This window comes from Petromyzon marinus, chromosome 60 (assembly GCF_048934315.1).
Source record: "Petromyzon marinus isolate PM22_M1 ecotype Great Lakes invasive population chromosome 60, UKy_Petmar_22M1.pri1.0, whole genome shotgun sequence".
Classification (NCBI taxonomy): Eukaryota; Metazoa; Chordata; class Hyperoartia; order Petromyzontiformes; family Petromyzontidae; genus Petromyzon; species Petromyzon marinus.
The window spans coordinates 7,982,242-7,991,041 of NC_133726.1; positions in this window are offsets into that span (position 1 = coordinate 7,982,242).

Here is an 8,800-nt window from a genome sequence, read left to right on the forward strand (position 1 = left end):
CACTTATAGTTTAATGCCTGCTTACAGCAACCAATCATGGAAGTGTATTGTGGCAGGAAATAGGGGATTTGGAAATATTTTCAGGGTCAGCCAAGTTGAATATCCCATGCTACTCATAACAATGTCCTCATCTACAAATAATAAATTAACATAAAAACACACAAAGCTGACATCTATATTATGCAAATCCACTTTACAATGATCATTGACTCTTAGAATGCTTATGTTTTAAGTACAGCTTTACTATTATTTAACGGTTGTTTACATACATTTTTATAATCAATTAAATTTCGTCGAACCCCCAAACAAAACACAAGTGGAATATACGTTGGGAGAATTGACGACAGTGAGAGGAACAAAATGAACTGTTGAGTGGGGATCGAGGGAAGGCACATGATGATGGAGACGCGGGGTGAGGAAAATGGCGAGACAAATCAGATAAATCAGAGACCACCTACTCGGGAAGGAAGGAAATGTGAGACAATCGGCTTGTTTTTGTCCAACAGTGGAAAGTTACAGCTTTTGAATGCGAGTGGAAATTTTAACCCAATATGTTGCCGCCTCACTCGGCACAAACGACGCCCGCCTGTAAAGTAGAACTGAAATAAAACCCTGTTAAAATGTTAAGTCTATTCCACTGTTTGTGCCTAACATGAACGTTGTTCCAATGGTAAAATTGTGCACGCATTATTGCAGTAATATTTACAGTGCGATGAGTTAAAAACGCAACTTCATGCTTAGAAACCCCAAAAAACACATTTTTGCGTTAATCATTAAAAATAGAAACGAATTGGAATTTATTTAACATGCTCAGGTTCAATCTTGATTTGAAGCTTTCGTGACTGCAGGAATCCATACTCTTTGGTTCTTTCGGTAAAGTCACGTAGGTATAAAATAAAATAAATCACGACGTTTTGGGCGCAACACAAGCGTCCATCATCAGGTGAGAAAGAACGGTCTGCTGCTCAGACAGACTGTTTTTAAAAGGTTTGAAATGGGAGTAGCCCAAGGGTCATAAAGAAATGGGCGGGGCTAGTGATGTTAATGTGAGAAAGTAGCATGTAACTGTAAGATAGGAGAGTGGCCTCCTCCACGAAGGCATGGAAGTGGCTATGTTAATGTGAGAGATTAGGATGTTAATGCAAAATCGAAAAGTGGTGCAATTCAAAGGCATGAGTGCAACCCAAAGGGTGCAATCCAAAGGGCATGTGAATATGAGTGCAATCCAAAGGCATTAGAGTGCAATGCAAAGGACATGTGAGCATGAGAGATCTAAGAGAGAGGCATAGAGAGAGAGAAAGACACACACACCGAGAGTCGGAAATAAGAGCTAACATAGGCAGGTAGGATGGAAACATCACAGTCAGTTAAGATTTCGATTTGAAGCTTTCGTGACTGCAGGGATTCATATTCTTGGTTCTTTAGGTAAAGTCACGCAGAAGGGAAATAATACAAATGAAACATAATAAAATTCTCACGACTTTTCGGCCACAACGCAAGCAGCCGTCCTCAGGTGAAGAACACAGCTGTCGGAAAGACAGCGTCCTAATGAACACCGCTAAGCTTGGCAGCGTATTTTAGGCTGGGTGGGAGGAGGAGAACACCTTGACAAAGGAGTTTACGTATCAACAGAGGAACTTAGCATGTTGATGATAAATGCAGATATGGGGTTAGTCACTCCTTGTGGAATGTGTAGGCGGGGTCTCAAAGTCATATTTTGTATGTAGGATTATCAGTAGTAAAGGAAGGGAAATTTTAATGATAAAGAACTGCAGCAGCCAACCCACCGCGTATCAAGCTAGTGCATTATGTGGAAAACAAAAAATGAGTTTCTAAAGAACTGCAAATACCCTACTACCATACAATAAACCGATGTGAAAAAAGTAAATATAAACTACATCAATATAATCAATGTACTCAGTACACTCTCCAATAAGTTGAGCTATTAACATTAATTAAGTGGGTATACACTACACTATATAATGACTACCATATAGTAAGCCCATAATAAAGGTTTTTGGGTTAGATCGCGTTATTTATAAATGCGTCGTAACCCTCCACCACCCGACATGGCCAATCAGCAAAAAAAGTGTAACGTTGACAAAAGACAAATTGTTCACTACTTTAGCCCACCGGTGTGTTGAAGAGTGAATCCACAACATTTACAGTTTGAATACGACGTTTCGCTGGTAATTACATCCAGCATCATCGGGTAATTCGCCAGAATGGTAAAGCCCTCACCTGCTCCCGGTCTTAAATAGAGCAGCAGGGTGATGTCATCATTTAACTCATTCTGGTGCAGTAATTATATAATTGATTGGTAATCAGTCAATGATTATGATTAGTAATGAGTTGTTATGTGTGTTATTGTGAATATATGCTACGATAGTAATCCGTTAATTAGTATGTGTTTCCCATATAAGGAATTGTAATATGTATTATTTAATAATACGCTTCCAAGCCGCACTAAGCCTATAGCTATCAGAGCGATTAAAGTTATTTTTATTTCTCTCAGTTTTCATGGATTCTCTAATTAGTCTTTGCCAGTAATAATTAGTTTTACACAACACTTCAATGTTATCAAAATCAATTGAGTGTCCTTGTTGACAAGCATGTTCTGCCACTGCCGACAGTTGTGTTTGAGATAATTTAATATTTCTTTGGTGTTCTTTTAGTCTTATGCTGATGTTACGTCCCGTCTGTCCAATATAGCATCGTCCACATAAACAATTAATCCGAAATACACCGTCTGTTGATAATTTAGGTAATTCCTCTTTAGTGCAAGATACTAGTTTTTGAATTTTGTGTACTGTACCAAATCTTACTGTAATGTTTTGCTGTTGCAAAACACGGGCTAATTTGTCAGTTACTCCTGAGATATATGGAATTTTAATTGTTTTAACAATCTGATAATGCGATCTAACCCAAAAACCTTTATTATGAATAATATTGGTCGCGAAAGCCTTCGTATATAGTAAACCGATAAAAAAAACTAAAATATAAACTACATCAATATAGATTTGAAGTTTTCGTGACTGCAATGATCCATTACTGTAATTTTTCTGTGCTAGTTACACCTGATGATGGAAGCTTGTGTTGCCTCCAAAACGTCGTGATTTGATTAACTTTATTTTTTATTTTTGCCTACGTGACTTTACCGAAAGAAGCAAAGAGTATACATCAATATAATCAATATCACCAATATAAGCTCTAACATTATGCATTATATTGATATGCCTCCAACTAAACTTTTTTATACATCACACGACTATAGATCGTACTATACACTGCCATAGACAAACTCAAACATTGAATTATACACTGCGTTACAATACACTACCATTTCCCTTGGACTAAATATTGTAATATTACACTATTATTCTACAAACCCTTCTGTATACCATACTGCTGTATATTCACTATACAATTACGATACTATAAATTACCTTAAACATCATATTCAACATTACACTATTATACTATTTGTTATACGATCTACTATACACCATACCATTAACCGTCGCGTGAATGGTACTAAGAGGAAGCAAATACATTTCAATGGGAGAGTGGTAGCAGGAAACTTGCAGCGGAGCAAAGAGAATACAAAAGCTATATAGTCAATGCCAGTGAATGGAATGCGGTCTGAAAGTCACCGTAAACGGGAACAGAATCAATCAAGACCCGAAATAGTTTTTCACGTTCTTCCGATGATTGCTGAGGCAGAATCCATCTTCTCGGTTGAAATTGTCTCTGTCTTTGTATATATGGATGGCCTCATGAACGAATCTCTCATGGTAGCCAGATGGCTTGCAGAGAACCTCCGTCTTGGAGAAGTCAACGTGATGTGAGCCCACTGAATTTTAATAATGGTCTGCCACGGCTGAGGTGTTGGTCCTACCGTGTTTCCCGTCTGCTTTGTGTTCACGGATGCGGTCCGAGAATTGTCGTTTGGTTTCTCCAATGTAACTGCTACCACAGAGGCAACTTAGTTTGTAGACGTCAGGGTACTGTATGTCTGGAATCACATCTTTTAAGACGGGACCAGATCACGGATTTTATGTACTGTGTTGAATGATCTTGTGTTTATTCAGGATTTTGGAGATGTTTTGTGACCCCTGCAATGTAGGGTAAGGTGATAGTTTTGAATGGCTCCTCAAGAGGATCCTTCTTCATGGTTGGAGTGATGGCTTTGTGGATTGTGTAGTCGGAGTAACCATTAGCCTTGAGAGCTTGGTGTACGTGCTTGAGTTCACTGGCAATGTGTTCCTGGTTGGAGATGCATTGGGTTCTATCGTGTAGAGTCTTGATGAGGGAATTCTTCTGGGATGGATGGTCGTGGGAATCCGATTTTAGGTAAGCATCCGTATGGGTAGCTCTCCTGTAGACAGAGTGGCTCATTGAACCATCAGGTATCTATTTTATTAGGACATAAATAAAAGGTAGCTTGCCATCTTTTTCGACTTCCATGGTAAATCTGATGGCTGGGTGTATGGAATTAATGTGGTCGAGGAATTGATCTAAAGCAGGCTGGCCATGTGGCCAAATGACAAAAGTGTCATCCACGTACCTCTTCCATAAGGTCGGGCGTAGAGTGGCAGTCTGGATGGCGTCAGTCTCAAATTTCTCCATGAAAACGTTGGCTGCAACCGGAGATAGGGGGGAGCCCATTGAGGTGCCCTCAGTTTGTTTGTAGAAAGTTCAATTCCAGGTGAAGTATGTATTGGTTAAGCAGTGTCTCACCATGGGGGGTACCCCCATGGTGTCAGGTACAGGCACTTTGGTGAATAAGGAAACCACATCAAAACTGTCAAGCAGGTCGTCTGGGGACAGGGAAATACCCTTGATTTTCGATACCAGGTGAGTAGAGTATAGTAACGCAGAGGTGGTTTTTCCAGTGAAAGGCTGCAGGATTTCAGACAATAAACGAGCCAGTTTGTAGGTTGGGGAGGTGATAGTAGAGACGATGGGACGAAGGGGTGTATCCTCTTTATGCATCTTTGGTAAACCATATAATCTTGGTGGCCTGGCTGCAGAAGGTTTAAACGAGAGCTGTTTGGTTTGATCAATTAATGTGGTTGAATCAGAAATGATTTTGTTGGTTTTTATGATGAGGCTGTTGGTGGGGTATAGCTGCCATCGTTGAGTAGTTCTGGAATTTTGTTGTTATATTCTATTTTATCCATGATGACAGTGGCATTGCTCTTGCTGGCTGAGAGGATGACAATGTCATCCCTCTTTTTTTAATTTAGATAATTCAAAACGCTCATATTTGCTAATGTTGCTAGCTTAGATGCCAGTTAAGATGCCAGCTAGCAACATTAGCAATAATATATAGTCAGTTAAGACTGTACCTGGTTAATAACGTCATTCCAATGATTACTCAGTTTGTACCCATCCTCTTGGTTGAAGTTGTGTCTGTGTTTATATATCTGGATGGCTTCATGAACAAATCTCTGAAGGTAGCCAGTAGGTTTGCAGAGTACCTCAGTCTTGAAAAATAAATTTCCTGTGAGCCCAGAGCATTAAATCAATAATCGGCAATGGCAGAGATATTGTTCCTACCGTGTTTCAAATCTGCCTTGTGTTCAGGAACACGGTCCGAGACATGTCGTGTTGTTTCCCCAATGTCACTGCTTTCTTTAGTAGTTACATTGGGGAAACGAAAGTGGCTATGTTAATGTGAGACATGTCGTTTCGTTTCCCCAATGTAACGACTCAAAGCAGTTACATGTTAATTTCTCACATTAATATCACTATCCCCGCCCATTTCTTTATGACCCTTGGGCTACTCCCATTTCAAACCTTTTAAAACAGTCTGTCTCAGCAGCAGACCATGCTTTCCCACCTAATGACGGACACTTGTGTTGCGCCCAAAACGTCGTGATTTATTTTATTTTATACCTACGTGACTAAACCGAAAGAACCAAAGAGTATGTTCAGGTTGTTTAAAAACCCACTAAAAAATAGATTTTTTAAAAATCTTCGCCATTACAGTATTGTACATTTTAAGTAGACATCCCCAGCGAGCACCAGCGATGATGTTTACGCTAAGTCGTGAGGGCTCAATACAATATCACAGAGAAGTAAGTTCACCAGGGTTGGCCTTCGGGGGGAATGGCGCCCGTGCGAACTTTGCATTGGTTACCTCCAATTCCACTCGTGTTATGTTCTGTGAGAGAGGGAATTGGAGCATGCCTGTGCATGTTTGGAAATGTGATAAGAATTCCAGATTTGAAACTTTCGTGACTGCAAGGATTCATACTCTTTGGTTTTTTCGGTAAAGTCACGTAGGTAAAATAAAATAAATGAAAACAACTAAATTATATCACGACGTTTCGGAGGCAACACAAGCTTCCGTCTTCAGGTGGAACAGTCACAGCAAAATAACTGTATCAAGTGAAGAGCTCTGAGATACCCGAGATTATATACAGGTTAAGGGGGGGGAGGAGCCAGGAAGGGACGTGGGTGGGGGGGGAGGGCTAAGTTAAGGGGGGGGGGAGGAGCCAGGAAGGGGCGTGGGTGGGGGAGAGGGCTAAGTTAAGGGGGGGGAGGAGCCAGGAAGGGACGTGGGTGGGGAGGGGGAGGGGCTAAGTTAAGCCGCCTTTTGTTATACTGCAGGGGGTTCGGGGGAAGCGATGGCGCGCTGAAAGCAAGCGAGTACAACCCACTGGAAGAAATGGAAATGGCTGTACAATTATAAGGCAGCTAAAGTTTGACTTGGTTGATGTCATCTTTACAATTGTTGCTCAATTTAAAGTACATTTCCTTCCTGGGCCAGGCCACCTACTACGGACGCTTTTGTAGGAAAAGTTTAGAGAGGTCGCCCCCCCCTATGGCCACTGACCCTTACGCGTCTAAAAAAACCTGAGTTTTCAACGAACAACAGAATGCCGGTCTGCCTCCAGAGGGGTTCAAAAGCTGAATGACTAAAGCACCGATCTTGGCCCACCCGGACTTCAACCGGGAGTTCTCCCTCGACACAGGGAGCCAAGAGCGGGTCATCACCTAAGCCAGGCACACCTCAAGGGGGCAATGCTGAACTACTCCATGACCCGATGAGAGTTGGTCACCATCGGGTTTGGCTGCCGACAGTTGCGGTCGTACATCGATGGTAGGACACGTCACATATGAAACTGATCGTCAAGTGCTGTGACTCTTATTCTGCTTCAACGAGCCCAGGGAGAGGCATTGCCTAGCTGGGAAGTGGGCTTGGACTAAACCAGAAGTGGGAAGACATGCACATTGGCGTTTACATGGCGCGAGGTGACTACGCATTTAATAAAGGAGGCATGGCTTTTATTTTTCGGTTTTGTTGCATTATATCGTCCCCCCCCCCCATGCTACACACAATCGTTGCCTCCGCAGTGGCGAGGTGACGGACCCAACCTTCCCCTATGGGTCCCCCTGAATGAAAACGTGATAACCCTGGTTCGATGTGCATTTTGTTCCTCTTGTATACCTGGCACCGCACATGTCCGAACCACTTCACAAGGATGGATGCATGTCAGTGGTTGCTAGGAGTGACATCATCACTCCCGCTACCACCAGCCAATCAGCTGCCAGAAATAAGACCCCAATGTAACGTGGCTGCCGTTGTTGCATCAAGTTCCCGAGCAACGCCCTGGCTGTGGTTGAGGTATTCTGTACGTTCTAGCTATTTTTTTTTTAAGTCACGCGTGATTTGCGTTTGCATTTATTCGCGTGAGTGCGTGTATGTAATTGTTCAATTGTGTAATTTTGCGTAGGAATTCTGTGCCTGTGTTTTTGTGCGAGTGTATTTTCGTTTGTTTGGGTGTGTCTATCTCGTGCCATGTCGGCCTTAATAGGTGCTGGCACAATAACATCATTGAAATCAAGTTTGATAACATATTTTCCTTGGGAATGCTTATTTTTTATCTGTATTTAATGGACAATGGCTTTTTGAGGTTTTGAGATTTTATTGAGTTTACTTTTATCGTAAAATCACGATGGAATGCTCTGCACAAAGAACGGTACTTGTTCGAAAATTATCCATAAAAGGTATGGAGACACATTGAGGCCTGGGTAAATACTCGGAAGACGAGTTGGCTTTATTGTTTAAACGGACTACAAGTCCACAGAAGGCACTCGCAGCAAGACAGCCGGGCATGCAAAACTGCGATATTTAATGTAAAAATTGATTATCATGAAGAAATTAATTAGCCTAAAGTTGAAAATAATACCGCACAATAACAGAAACATGTATATCTATTTATTGACACCAACCTCATGGCTGAGTGTGTGTGAGTTGGTGTGTCCGTGCGATTTCCCAGTGCGCAAATTTCGGCTACTAAAAACGCCGAGGCCTGCATAGCTCTGAGGCGACGCCTGAGGGCTCTACTTCCATCCCACCCGTGCACCAGCACCATGATACGAATTGACACCAACGATGCATAGTGTTCACTAATTAAGGGTGAGCCTTGCGCTCACAACGCACACATCCAGGTTGTGACTTTGAATGTCAATCACTTGCGATTCGTGCAAATTGTACGCACGTGATATTTAAACAAAACATAAAAAATTACTTTCCCAGGTAAGGCCCCACTGAGATTATACAGATTTTTTTTCAGAAGCGACCTGCCCACAAATGATAGCTCATAGAAATGGCTTATCATGTGGAACATTTATAACAACCAAATGTTTCTAAATGTAGTGGGAAAACCCAGAGCACCTGGCGAAAAAGCCACATCACCATGGGGAGAACATGCAAGGTCTAAAAAAAAAACAGTAGGCATCAGGATCGGGACCGAACTTACGACCTCCTGTATACCAGGCGAGGTAG